We start from the raw sequence: 18,610 nt of genomic DNA on the forward strand, positions 1-18,610 counted from the left end.
TTATCAAACTCAACACCCAAAAAAACAAATAATCCAGTTGAGAAATGGGCAGAAGACATGAACAGATATTTTTCCAAAGAAGACCTACAGATGGCTAACAAACACATGAAAAGATGTCCAACATCACCATCACCAGGGAAATACAAATCTACAATGAATATCACCTCACACCAGTCAGAATGTCTAAAATTAATAACACAAGAAACAACAGGTGTTGGTGAGGATGCAGAGAAAGGAGAATCCTCTTACACTGTTAGTGGGAATGCAAACTGGTGCAGACACTCTAGAAAACAGTATAGAGGTTCCTCAAAAAGTTAAAAATAGAACTACCCAATGACCCAGCAATTGCACTACTAGGTATTTACCCAAAGAATACAAAAATACTGATTCAAAGGGTTACATGCACACTGATGTTTATAGCAGCATTATTTACAACAGCCAAATTATGGAAACAGCCCAAGTATCCATCGACTATGAATGGATAAAGAAGATGTGAGATAGATAGATAATAGATGATTGATGATAGATGATAGATGATAGATAGATGATAGATGATAGATAGATAGATGATAGATAGACAGATGATAGATGATGATAGATAGATGATAGATGATGATAGATAGATGATAGATAGATGATAGATAGATAGGTAGATAGATAGATAGATAGATAGATAGATAGATAGATAGATAGATAATGGAATATTACTCAGTCATAAAAAATGAAATCTTGCTATTTGCAATGACATGGATGGAGCTAGAGAGTATCATGCTAAGCCATACCAAATGATTTCACTCATATGTTGAATTTAAGAAACAAAACAAATGAACATGGGGGGTGGGTGGAAAGAGAGGCAAACCAGGAAACAGACTCAACTAGAGAGACAAACTGATGGTTACCAGAGGGGAGGTGGTTGGGTGGATGGGCTAAATAGGTGATGGGAATTAAGGAGCACACTGTTGTGATGAGCACCAGATGTTGTATGTAAGTGATGAATCACTAAATTCTACACCTGAAACTAATATTACACTGTACGTTAACTAACTGGAATTTAAATAAAAATTTGGAGAAAAAATAGTGAGAATTGCTCTTATGTTTTTGTAAAATCTCTTTAATGTCTGGTTTAATGAAGACATTTGGGTTTTCATACCTGCTTTTGCATCTAATTTATTGTGATGTGTTGTTTTTGGGTGACCTATATGAAGAAAATCCACCATCACCCAGATATGTAGTTAGAAAAAGAAGAACCTCATGGAACCTGAATAAAGGTCTTGAGGGAGATTCCAGTGGTCCTGGGAGCACACATTGAGAATAGCCACTCTAAAGCAGACCAGCTGAAATTGAGGAGCTACCCTAGTTACACAAAATAAGAGAGTATTTTCTGTACCTATAGTTCTGACTAAGCACTTAAAATTCATGCTTGGGGAGCAAACTGTGTTACAGACAGCAACATTAGAAGGCCCTGTATTTGCCCAAGTTGTAGTGTTAGTTGGGAATATTTTTTGTATAATTCCCACCCTTTTAGTAAAATGCTTGCTGGAAGAGTGGAATCCCTGACTAAAACACATCTTTCTAGTTTCATTCACTTTCACAGGAATGGGAAGCAGTGTGTTTGCACCTGTATGAGTAGAAATTGATGAGGAAAAGTACACAGAACAAACAAAACAACTCACAGAAACAGAAAATAAAATCTATAAATTGAGTTATTGGACAATTATCCTTTTAGGGAAAGTGCATTTAGGAGCATGATAAAATATTGTAGTAGGTGTATACAGAATGATAGATAGATATTTCCAGCCTTCATAATATCACAATTTCCCCCTTAATTTTTTTTTTTTTAAATAAAGGCAGGGGAGGAACAGAGGGAGAGGAAGAGAATCCCAAGCAGACTCCCTGCTGAGCACAGAGTCTGACACGGGGCTCAATTTCACAACACTGAGATCGTGATCCAAGCCAAAACCAAGAGTCTGACACTCAACCAACTGAGCCACCCAGTCACCCCCACAATTTCCTCTTTATGATGCAGTTTCTGCTCAGAGTGATATAATGAACAACATCATCCCTAAGAATTCTTTAGCTAATTCATAGTAAGAAAACACAAATGAAATTTTGCCATATGCTTAGAAAAATGAGCATTGAAAGCCTACATCCATGTGCCCTAATTTCATGAGACTTTCCATTTTCCCTGCACTTTAAAATCACTTTCATCCCTGATCTAACAAACATTTTAAATATCTACTTCATTTTTAAATGTGAGGCTTTTAAAAGATGGAGAATACATTTAGTCTTCTTTCATTTTTATAATAAAATATTACTAAGGAGAGCAACACCAAAATACCAGTTGGTTTTATTTAAAACAGAGAATGCATATAATTATACACACAAGTTGTCTTATTAATCTATCTACAAAATATTAAGCTTTTATTTACCAAGGACCAAATAAAGTCTTGATTGGAGTAATATTCAAATTGACAACAAAGATAAGGGAAACGAAGCTTATCTCCACTCCCTTGAACCTAAAATTAAACATGACCACTTTGTTTCAAAATAGAATCTTGTTGGTCCCATATTCCAGGAAGTGGTATCAAAGGTTTTATCAGTGAATTTTCAAAAGGAAATCATTTTTTCTGCATATTAGTATCAAAAGAATAGATTCACTGCTTCAATAGAAAATGCATCAATTATATATACTAATAATACCACATTCACACCTTAAAGTTATCATTGATCCTTTTATCAAGAAATGTTCTAATTAAATTCTATTTTATTAATTCTTAATTTAAGGCAACCAAGGGCGCCTGGGTGGCTCAGTTGGTTAAGCAACTGCCTTCGGCTCAGGTCATGATCCTGGAGTCCCTGGATCGAGTCCCACATCGGGCTCCCTGCTTGGCAGGGAGTCTGCTTCTCCCTCTGACCCTCCCGACCCTCCCCCCTCTCATGCTCTCTCTCTCTCAGTCTCTCTCTCTCAAATAAATAAATAAATAATCTTAAAAAAAAAAAATTTAAGGCAACCAACTATTTCTGACAAAGTGTTTAATTATTACTCATCTATGGAGCACCAGGGTAATCTAAAAAATAGATAAATGCCTACATACATGAGAATTAACTAAATATTTAAAACCTCTAGTGCTAGTGCGCTATCACCCACAGCCTGGCAGAGTCCCCTTTAAAAAACACAGATGCATGGGGATTCCTGCTCTGAGCTTCTGGAGGACCCACATTCCACCCAGCAGTCCACCAGCATGGTAACCAGTAGTGAAAATCAGGGCAAGGAGTGGACATAACAAAGCTTAAGTAAAAATATAGTGCTAAGTTTGCTACTTTACCAAATTGTTTTCTAAATGGTTAGATCAGGTATTATCCAGACAGAATATTTTCAGACATGAAGATTTCAGATAGAAGTTTGAAAACTGGCCTAATATTTTAAAATAGAATACCTTGCAAGCTTATGCAGGTCAAATGGCCAGCTTGCTACAGGGCTGAATTTGAACAAGTTCTATGGCTCCCAGCCCTGTACAGCTTACACTTAAATGAGGTTAATTCCCTCATTTTCTGGTTTAATTCTTGTTGAACAGGAATTAGCAATTATAGCAAATCAATTATCATTGTGAACATTATTTATTAATAACCTATGGGTAATGAACTTTGAATCCTGCCTGGTCACCCTGTGGGCATCAATTTCATTATGTAAAGGAGGGTTGTAGTGAGGATTAATACACTGAAGCACTGAGCAGCTAGCACAAGGTAGTTTCTCAAGAAATGGTGTTATTTTTTGCTTATGAACGAGTTATTGTATTCAAAGTATATATAGGATCCAATGATAATCATATAAACAGTGATGGAAAAGAAGGCAGTATTTTATGTCTCTGCAGCAACTCCTTGAAACCTTGAGCTTTTATGTCTAGCATAGAACTCTAAACCCAGTGAGAATCCAGTAATTAAAACAAGATGATAAAAATATTGTTTTTTGTAGACAAGCTATAGACAAGCTGTCTGATTTAGGGACTTTCTGCACTGGACAGTCGTTGGTCATATCTCTTGTATTTAAATACATTTCATGTTTTGTTCCCCCATTCATGTTCAAGCCCTTATTTCCCATGAGATTTCATCATTTTCTTGAATGAAAGGACACCATGAAAAGAAGTAAGTGACCAGTTCTCATTGTATTCTCATCATTCTGAAATGACTTAACTCCCCTCACTTTTATTCAAGGATAATGACTCCTGATTTTTATAGATTCTTAATATCACTGTGTGTGAATGAGCACAATTATTCAAGTATTCTGTTTTAATATCCTTTCTAAATTTTAACAGTATCTTTCAACAGGCCATTAATTTAGCATTATGTACATCATCTGATAAGGACACATCCGTTTCCAATATGGTGTCATTGCAACATGCTCCTTGTGCTTCAAATATTTAAATCTATGCAGAAATTTTAAGACTAATCAGAGTTACTGTGGAAGTATTTTCAGTAAATGTGACAGCTTTTTAAAAATTCAAACGTATTTCTGTGTTAATTAAGTTTTCTTTGGTTTTTTAATTTTCAATTTTTTTTAATTTTCAATTTTTAATAAAATCACTACATATTTACCATGTTTATCTAAATGACACTGCAGGAGTAGTGGGGGACCCTACGCTCACCTCATCCCTCCAACATAGCCAGATAAATATCAAATCATTCTGAACACCCAAGTAATTGATCTGAAGACTGAGAAAACAAATTGCACAATTAAAGGGATAAAAACAGCCACATTATGGAAGGTAGGAGCTGCAGAGAGTTGATTTGGGGGAGAAAAGAACTGTACATGTTGTGGAGGGGAGAGAGCCCTGATCATGGAGAGAGGAACAAGAGAGAAAGAGAGACAAAGAATGAAAGCAGCATGCAGGGGATTACACAAGAAAAACACTTCCCCAAAACCATTGATTGGGAAAAGGAGAATGTCTGATCACCACAAGATTTTATAAGCAGTGGAGCTCAAAGTCTGAAGTTTTAGAAGTCTGCACTATCACTGGAGTCATGCCTGGAAGGCTTAGTGGTGCTCCTGTGGGGAAGGAGGGCAGAGACCTGGGAGAAGGTAGTGTGGTCTGAGGATCCCCTGGGTTGCATGGGGAGAAAGAGTTCTCCCTCTTGGAGTGCATTTGGGAGTGGTGGTATGGCCTCTCCAGGGAGAAAAGACCTGGTGGGCACCAACATACTCATTAGCATAGGAACAGAGACACCTGCTGAGGGCAGCAAACCTTGGTGCCAGCTTTTTGCTGCACTTTACCATAAACTCCAAACTGCTGTGTGGACATGGGACCGCTTTTCTGGGACAAACTGGCACCAGCCACAGTGCAGCAAGGCCCTCTCCCAGAGGATAAGTACGTGTCCATGCTGTGCTGTGTCCCTAAAATTTGGAGTTTTGAAACCCAGCTGTGAGCCGGAGATAAAACACAGAAGAACTGTACCACCTGGCAAGCAGACCGCTAGGGCACAGACAGGGTGAAGGCAGGTATGTGACAGAAGCCAGGGACACAAGAGAGGAAACTGTTCACTCTTCTGAGAGGGCTTCCTGAAGAGTGACAGGCCCAAACTCCCCACTCCCAGAGGAGAGAGCAGAGCAAAGCCATTTTTCCCCAGCTCATTAGCAATGACCAACTTCGATGAGCAGCACAGCACCCCCCTAGTGGAGGCTGGAGCTGCTTACACCAAGCCCTGCCCCCTGCACCCTGCAGGTACATCTTTACTATGGCAAGTCTGCCTGAGAATGAGCACAGCAGGCCCCTTCTCCAGAAGACCAGCACAAATCCCCCCACACACACCAAGTCTACTGATCATAGAGTGCTGGAAAGCTTCAGTTCTAGGGGAAATAGGATCTAGCTTCTTTTAACAAGCAGACCAAAACACACCTAGTTAAAACTTGCCACACAGTGGATAAGGTCCAAACACTCCCCACTGAAGGCAAGAAGAAACTCTGCAGAGGACAGACCTGAGGGAAGGAGCAGCAAAAATACAACAGCAGAGTGCATACTCTGAAACACTTTCTGAAGCACCAGACTCAAGACAGTATAGGACCTCTTCTTAATATAGCCATTATTCTCAGGTTCAGGAATATAACAGGCTTTTCTAAAACACACACACACACACACACACACACACACACACAAACAATAGTGACCTAGACAAAATGACAAGATGGAGGAATTCACCCCAAAAGAAAGAACAGGAGAAATCATGGCCAGGGATTTAATCGAAACAGATATAAGTAAGATGACTGAACCAGAATTTAAAACAACAATCATAGGGATCCTAGCTGGGCTTGAGATGAGCATAGAGGACACTAGAGAATCCCTTTCTGCAGGGGTAAAAGAACTAAAAACTAGTCAGGCTGAAATAAAAAAATGCTACAACTGAGATGCAAAACCAACTGGATACAATGACACTGAGGATGGATGAATCAGAGGAATGAATCAATGATACAGAAGGTAAAATTGTGGAAAATAATGAAGCTGAAAAGAAGAGAGGAGGAAAAGTATTGGATCACAAATATAGACTTAGGGAACTCAGTAACTCTTTAAAGCATAATAACATTTGTATCAGGAGTCCCAGAAGAAGAGAGGGAAAAAGGGGCAGAAGGTTTATTTGAGCAAATGATACCTGAAAACTTCCCTAATCTGGGGAAGGAAACAGATATTGAAATCCAAGAAGCAAAAGAACTCCCATTAAGTTCAACAAAAGCCAGCCAACACCAAGACATATCATAGTCAAATTCACAAAATACACAAAGAAAGAATTCTGAAAGCAGCAAGGGAAAAAAGTCTTTACTACAAGGGAAGAAAAATCAGTTTTGCAGCAGATCCATCCACAGAAACTTGGTAGGCCAGAAGAAAGTGGCATGATATATTCAATGTGCTGGGTATGGGAAAAATATGCAGTCCAGAACATTTTATCCAGAAAGGCTGTCATTCAGAATAGGAGAGATAACTGGCTTCCCAGACAAACAAAAACTAAAGGAGTTTGTGACCACTAAACCAACCCTGCAAGATATTAAAGGGACTCTTTGAGTGGAAAGGAAAGATCAAAAATAACAAAGACTAGAAAGGAACAGAACATCACCAGAATCACCACCTTTACAGGTAACACAATAGCACTAAATTCATATCTATCAATAATCACTCTGAATGTAAATGGACTAAATGCTCCAATCAAAAGACATAGAGTATCAGAATGGATTAAAAAAACAAGACCCATCTATATGCTGCCTACAAGAGACTCATTTTAGACCCATAGACACCTCCAGATTGGAAGTGAGGGGATGGAGAAAACTCTCTCATGCTAATGGAGGTCAAAAGAAAGCCAAAGTAGCCAAACTTATATCAGACAAACTAGATTTTAAACCAAAGACTGTACCAAGAGATGAAGAAGAGCACATTATCATAACTAAGGGGTCTATCCATCCAGAAGATCTAACAATTGTAAATACTTATGCCCCCAACTTGGAAGCACCCAAATGTATACATCAATTAATAACAAACATGAAGAAACTTATCGATTATGATATAATAACAGGAGGGGACTTTAACACCCCACTTACAGCAATGGACAGATTATCTAAGCAGAAAATCAACAAGGAAACAATGGCTTTGAGTGACACCCAGGACCAGATGGACTTAATAGATATATTCAGAACATTTCATCCTAAAGAAGCAGAATCCACATTCTTTTCGAGTGCACTTGGAATATTCTCCAGAATAGATCACATATTGGGTCACAAATCAGCCCTCAGCTAGTACAAAAAGATTGAAATCATTCCATGCATATTTTCAGACCACAACACTATGAAACTTGAAGTCAACCACAAGGAAAAACTTGGAAAGACCACAAATACATGGAGGTTAAAGAAAGAATGAATGGGACAACCAGGAAATTAAAGAAAAGATACATGGAAAGAAATGAAAACGAAAACACAATGGCCTAAAACCTTTGGGATGCAGCAAAGGTGGTCCTAAGAGGGAAATATATTGCAATACAAGCCCACCTCAAGAAGCAAGAAAAGTCTTGAATACACAACCAAACCTTACACCTAAAAGAGCTAGAAAAGGAACAGCAAACAAAGCCTAACACCAGCAGAAGAAGGGAAACAATAATGATTAGAGCAGAAATAAATGATATAGAAAAAACAAACAAACAAATCTGGTTTTGTTCAACAAAAACTAAGAGCTGGTTCTTTGAAAGAATTAATAAAATTGATAAATCCCTAGCCAGACTTTTCAAAAAGAAAAGAGAAAGGACCCAAATAAACAAAATCACAAATGAAAGAGGAGAGAACACAACCAACACCACAGAAATATAAATAATTATAAGAGAATATTATGACAAATTATATGCTAACAAACTAGGCAATCTGGAAGAAAGGGATAAATTCCAAGAGGGAGGCACATGTCACACAATGGCGTGAACACCCAATCATCACACTTATGAACTACAAAAGAATCTGGATAAATTCCGAGAAACATACAAACTACCAAAACTGAAACAGGAAGAAATAAAAAATTTGAACAGACCCATAACAGCAAAGAAATTAAATCAGTAATCAAAAATCTCCCAAAAAAACAAAAGTCCATGGCCAGATGGCTTCCCAGGCAAATTCTACCAAATATTTGAAGAAGAATAAATACCTATTCTTAAGTTGTGTGGAAAGCCTTCAGGGAACAAAAGCCACATAGAGCAACCAGAGCATTTTACTCAGTCTGCCCCTGGCAAGGGCTGTGTAATTCTGCCCGGGGCAAAGACACTTGAGAATCAAAGCAACAGGCCCCTCCACCAAAAGATCAGAAAGAACATCCAGCCAAGACCAAGTTTACCACTCAATGAGAACTGCAAAACTCTAGCCCTAGGAGATTACAACATATAGAATTCATGGGTTTTTCCCCATGATTCTTTAGTCTTTCAATTTTAATTTCTTTTTATTTTTTCTCTTTCCTTTTTCAACCAGTTTCTTATTTTATCAACTTTTTGAAAATCTTTTTTAATTTTCATTTTTACAGTTACATTCTATCCCTTCATTGTATTTAATTTTATTTTTGTATATATATATATGTGTGTAAGTTTTTCTTTCTTTACAATTTTGGGATACAGCTTCTTCTAACAGACCAGTATATACCCAAAATCTAGTTTATGGTTCTGTTGTATTCACCTGTCTGATCATATTCTCTCTTTTTTCTTTTTCTTCTTCCTTTTTTTTTTTGTTTTTTGTTTGTTTGTTTTTCTTGTTTCTTTGTTTTGTTAGTCTTTTTTAATTTTCATCTTTACAGTTACATTCTATCCTTTCAATGTATTTAATTTTATTTTTGTATATATACATTTTTCTTTCTTCACAATTTTGAGATGTAGTTTCCTCTAATTGACCAAAATACACTCAGGATATAGTGTATTGCTCTGTTCTGCTCACCTATCTGTGTATATCCCTTCCCTTTTTTGCTATTGTTGTTGTTTTTCTCTTTTGGTTTTTTCTTATCTTTTAATTTTTATTTTTGCAGTTACATTCTATCCTTTCATTGTATTTAAGTTTATTTTTGTACATATGTAAGTTTTTCTGTCTTTACAATTTTGTGATCTAGTTTTCTAACAAACAGACCAAAACACACACAGGATCCAGTGTATTACTCTGTTCTGTTCCCCTGTCTGATTATATTCTCTTTCTTTTTTTTTTTTTAATTGCTTTTTCTTTTTCTCTTTCTTTTCTTTTTTTTTTTTTCCCCCCGATTTCAGGTCTCTTCTGATTTGTTTAGTGTATATTTCTCTGGGATCATTGTTGCATTTTAGTATTTTGTTCTCTCATTCATATATTCTTCTCTGGATAGAATGACAAGATGGAAAAACTCACCTCAAAAAAGAGAACAAGAGGCAGTACTGACTGCCAGGGACCTAATCAGAATGGACATAAGTAAGATGTTGGAACTAGAGTTCAAAATAACGATTATAAAGATAATAGCTAGGCTTGAGAAAAGCATAGAAGACACTAGAGAATCCCTTTCTGGAGAAATAAAAGAACAAAAATCTACCCAAGTCGAAATCAAAAAGGCTATTAATGAGTGCAATCAAAAATGGAGGCCCTAACTGCTATGATAAATGAGGCAGAAAAGAGAATTCATGATAAAGAAGACAAAATGATGGAGAATAAAGAAGCTGAGAAAAAGAGAGATAAACAACTACTGGATCATGAGGAGAGAATTCAAGAGATAAGTGATACCATAAAGCAAAACAATATTAAAATAATTTGGATCCCAGAAGAAGAAGAAAAAGGGAGAGGGGCAGAAAGTATATTGGAGCAAATTATAGTGGAGAACTTCCCTTATCTGGGAAGGAAACAGGCATCCAAGTCCAGGAGGCACAGAGAACCCTCCTCAAAATCAATAAGAACTGGCCAAAACCCTGACATATAATAGTGACACTTGCAAATCTCAGAGACAAAGAGAAAATCCTGAAAGCAGCTCAGGACAAGAGATCTACCTACAAGGGTAGAAATATTAGACTGGCAGCAGACATATCCACAGAGATCTGGCAGGCCAGAAAGGACTGACATGATATATTCAGGGTGCTAAATGAGAAAAATATGCAGCCAAAAATACTTTATCCAGCTCAGATGTCATTCAAAGTAGAAGTGATAAAAAGCTTCCAGAACAAACAGAAACTTAAGGAATTTGTGATCACCAAACCAGCCCTACAAGATACTATAAGCGAAGAGAGAGCCCAAAAGTAACATAGACCAGAAAAGAACAGAGACAATATACAGAAACAGGGAATTTACAGGTAATACAATGTCACTAAATTCATATCTTTCAATAGTTACCCTGAACATAAATGGGCTAAATGCCCCAATCAAAAGACACAGGGTATCAGATTGGATTAAAAAAAACAAGACCCAACCATATGCTGTCTGCAAGAGACTCATTTTAGACCCAAACACACCTCCAGATTTAAAGTGAGGGGATGGAAAACCATTTATCATGCTAATGGACATCAAAAGAAGCTGAGATGACAATTCTTACTCAGACAAATTAGATTTTAAACCAAAGACTGTAATAAGAGATGAGGAAGGACGATATATCATAATTAAAGGGTCTATCCAACAAGAAGACCTAATGATTGTATTTATTCCCCTAACATGGGAGCAGCCAATTATATAAGCCAATTAATAACAAAATTAAAGAAATTCATCAATAATAATAGAATAATAGTAGGGGATTTTAAAACCCCACTCACTGCAATGGACACATCATCTAAGCAGAAGATCAACAAGGAAACAAGGGCTTTGAATGACACACTGGACCAGATGGACTTCACAGATATATTCAGAACATTCCATCCTAAAGCAACAGAATACACATTCTTCCTGATTGCACGTGGAACATTATCCAGAATAGATCACATACTGGGTCACAAATTGGGTCTCAACCAGTACCAAAAGATTGGGATCTTTCCAGGCATATTTTCGGACCACAATACTTTGAAACTGGAAATCAATCACAAGAGAAAATTTGGAAAAACTCAAATACATGGAGGTTAAAGAGCATCCTACTAAAGAATGAATGGGTCAACCAGAAAGTTAAAAAATTTTTTAAAAATCATGGAAGTAAATGAAAATGAAAACACAACTGTTCAAAACCTTTGGGATGAAGCAAAGGCAGTCCTAAGGAGGAAGTATATAGCAATACAAGCCTTTCTCAAGAAACAAGAAAGGTCTCAAATACACAACCTAACCTTATACCTAAAGGAGCTGGAGAAAAAATGGCAAATAAAACCTAAACCCAGCAGGAGAAGAGAAATAATAAAGATCAGAGCAGAAATCAATGAAATAGAAACCAAAAGAATAGAACAGATCAAGAAACTAGGAGCTGGTTCTTTGAAAGAATTAATAAGATCAATAAACCCCTGGTCAGACTTATCAAAAAGAAAAGAGAAAGGACCCAAACAAATGAAATCATGAATGAAAGAGGAAAGATCACAATCAACAATGAAGAAATACAAACAATAACAAGAACATATTATGAGCAACTATATGCCAACAAATTAGGCAATCTGGAAGAAATGGATGCATCCCTAGGGACTATAAACGATCAAAACTGAAATAGGAAGAAATAGAAAACCTGAACAGACCCATAACCAGCAAGGAAATTGAAGCAGTAATCAAAAATCTCCCAAAAAATAAGAGCCCAGGGCCAGATGGCTTCCCGGGGGAATTCTTCCAAACATTTAAAGAATCAATACCTGTTCTTCTGAAGCTGTTTCAAAAAATAGAAATGGAAGGAAAACTTCCAAACTCTTTCTATGAGCCAGCATTACCTTGATCCCCAAACCAGGCAAAGACCCCACCAAAAAGAATTACATACCAATATCCCTGATGAACATGGATGCCAAAATTCTCACCAAATTACTAGCCAATAGGATCCAACAGTACATTAGAAGGATTATTCACCACGACCAAGTGGGATTTATTCCTGGGCTGCAAGGGTGTTTAAACATCTGCAAATCAATCAATGTGATACACTACATTAATAAAAGAAAGAACAAGAACCATACGATCCTCTCAATAGATGCAGAAAAAGCATTTGACAAAGTACAGCATCCTTTCTTGATTAAAACTCTTCACAGTGTAGGGATAGAGGGAACATACCTCAACATCATAAAAGCCATACACAAAAAGCCCACAGCGAGTATCATTGTCAATGGGAAAAAACTGAGATCATGTCCCCTAAGGTTGGGAACACAGCAGGAATGTCCACTCTCACAACTACTATTCAACATAGTACTAGAAGTCCTAGCCTCAGCAATCAGACAATAAAAAGAAATAAAAGGCATCTGAATTGGCAAAGAAGAAGTCAAACTCTCACTCTTTGCAGATGACATGATACTCTATGTGGAAAACCCAAAGACTCCACCCAAAACTGCTAGAACTCATACAGGAATTCAGCAAAGTGTCAGGATATAAAATCAATGCACAGAAGTCAGTTGCATTTCTATATACCAACAATGAGACAGAAGAAAGAGAAATTAAGGAGTCAATCCCACTTACAATTGCATCCAAAACCATAAGATACCTAGGAATAAACCTAATCAAAGAGGCAAAGGATCTGTACTCAGAAAACTATAGAACACTAATGAAAGAAATTGAGGAAGACACAAGGAAATGGAAAAATGTTCCATGCTCATGGATTGGAAGAACAAATACTGTTAAAATGTCTATGCCACCTAGAGCAATCTACACATTCAATGCAATCCTTATCAAAATACCATCCACTTTTTTCAAAGAAATGGAACAAATAATCCTAAAATTTGTATGGAACCAGAAAAGACCCCAATAGCCAAAGGAATGTTGAAAAAGAAAACTAAAACTGGTGGCATCACAATTCCAGACTTCAAGCTCTATTACAAAGCTATAGTCATCAAGACAGTATGATACTGACATAAAAACAGACACATAGATCAATGGAACAGAATAGAAAACCCAGAAATGGACCTACAACTATATGGTCAACTAGTCTTCAACAAAGTAGGAAAAGAAAAGGTAGTTTCTTCAACAAATGGTGTTGGGAGAACTGGACAGCAACATGCAGAAGAATGAAGCTGGACCACTTTCTTACACCATACACAAAAATAAATTCAAAATGGAAGATAAGACCTAAATGTGAAATCAAATTCCTAGAGGAGAACACAGATAGCAACCTCTTTCACCTCAACTGCTTACTAGACAGGTCTCCTGAGGCAAGGGAAATAAAAGCAAAAATAAACTATTGAGACTTCATCAAAATAAAAAGCTCTGCACAGCAAAGGAAACAATCAATAAAACTGAAAAGCAACATAAAGAATGGGAGAAGATATTTGCAAATTACATATCTGATAAAGTGTTAGTATCCAAAATTATAAAGAACTTATCAAACTCAACACCCAAAAAACAAATAATCCAGTTAAGAAATGGGCAGAAGACATGAATAGACATTTTTCCAAAGAGGACATCCAGATGGCCAACAGACACATGAAAAGATGCTTAGCATCACTGATCATCAGGGAAATGCAAATCAAAACTACAATAAGATACCACCTCACACCTGTCAGAATGGCTAAAATTAACAACGCAAGAAACAACAAGTGTTGATGAGGATGCAGAGAAAGGGGAACCCTCTTACACTTTTGGTTGGAAAGCAAACTGGTGCAGTCACTCTGGAAAACAGTATGGAGGCTCCTCAAAAAAATTAAAAATGGAACTACCCTACCACCCAGCAATTGCACTAGTAGGTATTTACCCAAAGGTTACAAAAATACAGATTCGAAGGGGCACATGCACCCGGATGTTTATAGCAGCATTATCAACAATAGCCAAACTATGTAAGCAGCCCAAATGTCCATTGACTGATGAAAGGATAAAGAAAATGTAGTATATATACACAATGGAATATTGCCCAGCCATAAAAGAGAATGAAATCTTGCCATTTGCAATGATGTGGATGGACTAGAGTATATTATACTAAGTGAAATAAGTCAATCAGAGAAAGACAAATACCATATGATTTCACTCATATTTTGAATTTAAGAAACAAAACAGATGAACATACAGGAAAGAAAAAAGAGAGAGAGGGAAGCAAACCATAAGAAACTCTTAACTATAGAGAACAAAATGAGGGTTGTTGGAAGGAGGTGGGTGGGGGAAGGGCTAAATAGGGGATGGGTACTTGTGATGAGCACTGGGTATTATATGTAAGTGATGAATCCCTAAATTCTACTCCTGAAAACAATATTACATTATACGTTAACTAGAATTTAAATAAAAATTTGAAATGATAAATAAATAAATAAATGACACTGAGGGGATAAATTATGTAAAAGTTCCTTATCTGTACCCATAACTCTCCCACCAACTTCATTCAAAAGCATACAAATACAGACACACACACACACATTAAAAATGAGAAAGAGGGAAATTGGTTTATGCTTGTTTCCTTTGTATCTGAGTTTAGCTCTTCCTAATTTAGAGTCATGGCTTTTTTCCCCATTACTATAATGATTATGTATGCTTTTTGTATTACTAATAAATAAGTACATAAACTTTGAAAATGAAGCATCACTAGATTTAGAGAATAAAGTGATTCTCCCTGACATTTCCTCAAACTTCTTAATCACCCAGGTTCCTGTATTGAAATCACCTTTCAGTTTTAATATATGAGGTACCTAGTGTAATATGCATTATACATCCTTTGTAGACTATTTGTCCATGTCCATCCTCAAATTTTAAATGCACCAGTACAAAGTTCAATTCTTCACTTTAATGTAGCTCAGAACACCTTCTAACTCAGTATTAATCAATCACCATGACAGTGTATTTGAAGAAAAAAAAGAAAACATGTCTTATCTCGCCTATTACCCCGTAGTAAAAGTTGTAGAGAGATTAGTAGACAAACCATGTTATATTTCCTTAAGTTGCTATTCTATGCCTCACTATATCCAATCCTCTCAGGCTACTTTTCACTTGGATGTTTAAAAGAGATATTTTGTTGGTTACATAGCCATTTTTGCTACTTTCTTTTCCAGAAAATTGTGCTTTTAAAAAGGTTACCATGGTTACACATGGGTCAGTAACCAGCTGTTGTTGTTTTTCTTAATTTGCTATAAACCAAATAACAATAGGACTGAAAGTTACAAAGTGCATGGATCCTTACATCTTAGAATTTTCAGGCAATGGATGTTTCTCTACAAAATGCATGTAAGTGCTTGCTGCTTATCTAACTATTCCTATGCTACAATGCCTACCTTAAGTCCTACTTCTTTCAGAAAGTGTCCTCCCTCTTTGGAATTCTTTTTTGTCCATTATCTCTCAAAATGTGAGCCAGTGAAATATCTTCATAAGAAGCACCTGAATGAGGGGCGCCTGGGTGGTTTAGTCATTAAGTGTCTGCCCTTGGCTCAGGTCATGGTCCCACAGGTCATGGTGCCAGGGTCCTGGGATTGAGCCCAAGATCAGGCTCCCTGCTCGGCGGGAAGCCTGCTTCTCCCTCTCCCACTCCCCCTCCTTGTGTTCCCTCTCTTGCCGTGTCTCTCTCTGTCAAATAAATAAATAAAATCTTAAAAAAAGAAGAAGAAGAAGAAGAAGAAACACACTGACTGATTGATAAGCAGGCCAGTTCCCAGGTTTCATGCCAGGCCTAATCAATCAGACTCCCTGTTGTGGAATATAGTAATCTAAATATTTAACAGATCCAGGAAATGTGCACAGTAAGGTTTAAAAATGTTTTTATCATTTTATACTTACTTTATGGAGTAAAATTCTACATATGAAATAAATCTCATAATCTATTTTTTTTGCTTTACACAGTTTTAAGAAATCTATGTACAATTTTAACAAATGTAATACACCTGTATATACCTTATCAAGAACTAAAACATTTCCATGTTTCCAGAAAATTCTCTCATATTTATTTCCTGTCACTCTCCCCTCCCCAGAGCACTGCTCTGGTTCTGGGTTTTTAAAAACATATTTTATGTGGTTTATATATATGCATATGCCACCTGAGATTACATCTCTTACTGATGCATAACATAAAGGCCACTCTCACAGCTTCCAAGCATATGCCTCTAGCTTTTCCTTGGCTAGTAGGAAAAACTGTTTCCACTCAAAATAAAAATTTAATTAAGGACTAAACCATTTTTAGCAGCTGTGATGGATTTGGGTACAAATTGAGTGTGACTATACTGCTCTTCAAAAATTCAACCACACCTGCTTCCTTAAACATTTCCAGATGAAAATAACACTGATTATTAACTAATACATGGTTGTACTTTATTTCCTGCGAGAGCTCCAAAACTCTCATCAAAAGGTGTTAATAATGTGTGCCTCAGTGACTAATATTACAATATTCTATGCCTAACCATACAAATGTTGATATAACTCCATATTCATTATAATTAACTCTTTAACAATAGCAGAATTTACATTATTTTCAAGTGGATGTGGAATAATAGCAAAAATAAGCTAAATAATGTTTCATAAAATAAGTCAATAAATTTAAAAGAATGGAAGTAGTAGTGCCACATATGAAATTAAATTAGGGATAAATAAAAAATATGTCTGAAAAGTCTTCCAAATATTTGGAAATTAAATAGCAATCTATCAGTCAAACAAGAAATCACAAAAGAAATTAAAAAATATTTTTTGTTCTTTTTTTTCATCATGAGAAGTATACTCTTTAATCCCCATCACCCATTTCAGCCATCCCCCCACCCACCTCCCCTCTGGTAACCATCACTTTGTTCTCTATAGTTAAAAGTCTGTTTCTTGATTTCCCTCTCTCTCTCTCTCTCTCAATCTCTCTCTCTTTTTCCTTTGATTCTTTGTTTTGTGTCTTAAATTCCACATATGAGTGAGACCATATGGAATTTGTCTTTCTCTGACTTATTTCGCTCAGTATTATACTCTCTAGCTCTATGCATGTTGTTGCAAATGGCAAAATTTCATTCTTTTTATGGCTGATTATTATATATATATATTATATTCCATTATATTATATATTATAATTATATAATATATAATAATATTCCATTATCTATATATATACATATATATATACACCACTTCTTTATCTAGTCATCTATCAATGGACACTTAGGCTGCTTCCATAGTTTAGCTATTGTAAATAATATTACAATAAACATAGGGGTGCATGTATCCCTTTTAATGAGTGTTTGTTTTTGTATTTTGGGGGTAAATACCCAGTAGTGCAATTACTGAATCATAGGGTAGTTCTATTTTTAATTTTTTGAGGAATTTCCATGCTGTTTTCCAGAGTGGCTGCACCAGTTTGCACTCCCACCAACAGTGCAAGAGGGTTCCCCTTTCTCTGCCAACACTTGTTGTTTCTTGTGTTTTTTATTTTAGCCACTCTGACAGGTGTGAGGTGACACCTCATTGTAGTTTTGATTTGCATTTCCCTGATGATCAGTGTTGTTGAGCATCTTTTCATGTGTCTGTTGGCCATCTATCAGAGATTTCTCTCTTTGGAGAAATGTTTGTTCATGTCTTCTGCCCATTTTTAAATTGGATTATTTGGTTTTTGGGTGTTGAGTTTGATAAGTTCTTTATAGATTTTGGATACTAACACTTTATCAGTTATGTCATTTGTAAATATATTCTCCCATTCTGTGGGTTGCTTTTTAGTTTTGTTGATTGTTTCCTTTGCTGTGCAGAGCTTTTTATTTTGATGAAGTCTCAATAGTTTATTTTTGCTTTTGTTTCCCTTGCCTCAGGAGACATATCTAGAAAAACGTTGCTACAGCCAATGTCAGAGAAATTACTACCTTTGCTCTCTTCAAGGATTTTTATGGTTTTAGGTCCTACGTTTAGGCCTTTAATCCATTTGGAGCTTATGTTTGTGTATGGTATAAGAAGGTGGTCCACTTCTGTTCTTTTGCATGTAGTGTCCAGTTTAGAAAATATTTTTAAAAGAATAAATTCAAGGGGTGGGGTGGGAGGGATGGGGTGGCTGGGCAATAGACATTGGGGAGGGTATGTGCTATGGTGAGTGCTGTGAATTGTACAAGACTGTTGAATCACAGATCTGTACCTCTGAAACAAATAATG

The 18,610-nt window shown here is 36.4% G+C and overlaps 1 pseudogene; it reads right to left on the bottom strand.

Annotated features, from left to right (window-relative positions):
• Window positions 1–8,383: 8,383 nt before the first annotated feature.
• Window positions 8,384–8,476, bottom strand: LOC116638265 (annotated as a pseudogene).
• Window positions 8,477–18,610: the final 10,134 nt, after the last annotated feature.

This window comes from Phoca vitulina, unplaced genomic scaffold (assembly GCF_004348235.1).
Source record: "Phoca vitulina isolate PV1807 unplaced genomic scaffold, GSC_HSeal_1.0 scaffold1, whole genome shotgun sequence".
Classification (NCBI taxonomy): domain Eukaryota; kingdom Metazoa; phylum Chordata; class Mammalia; order Carnivora; family Phocidae; genus Phoca; species Phoca vitulina.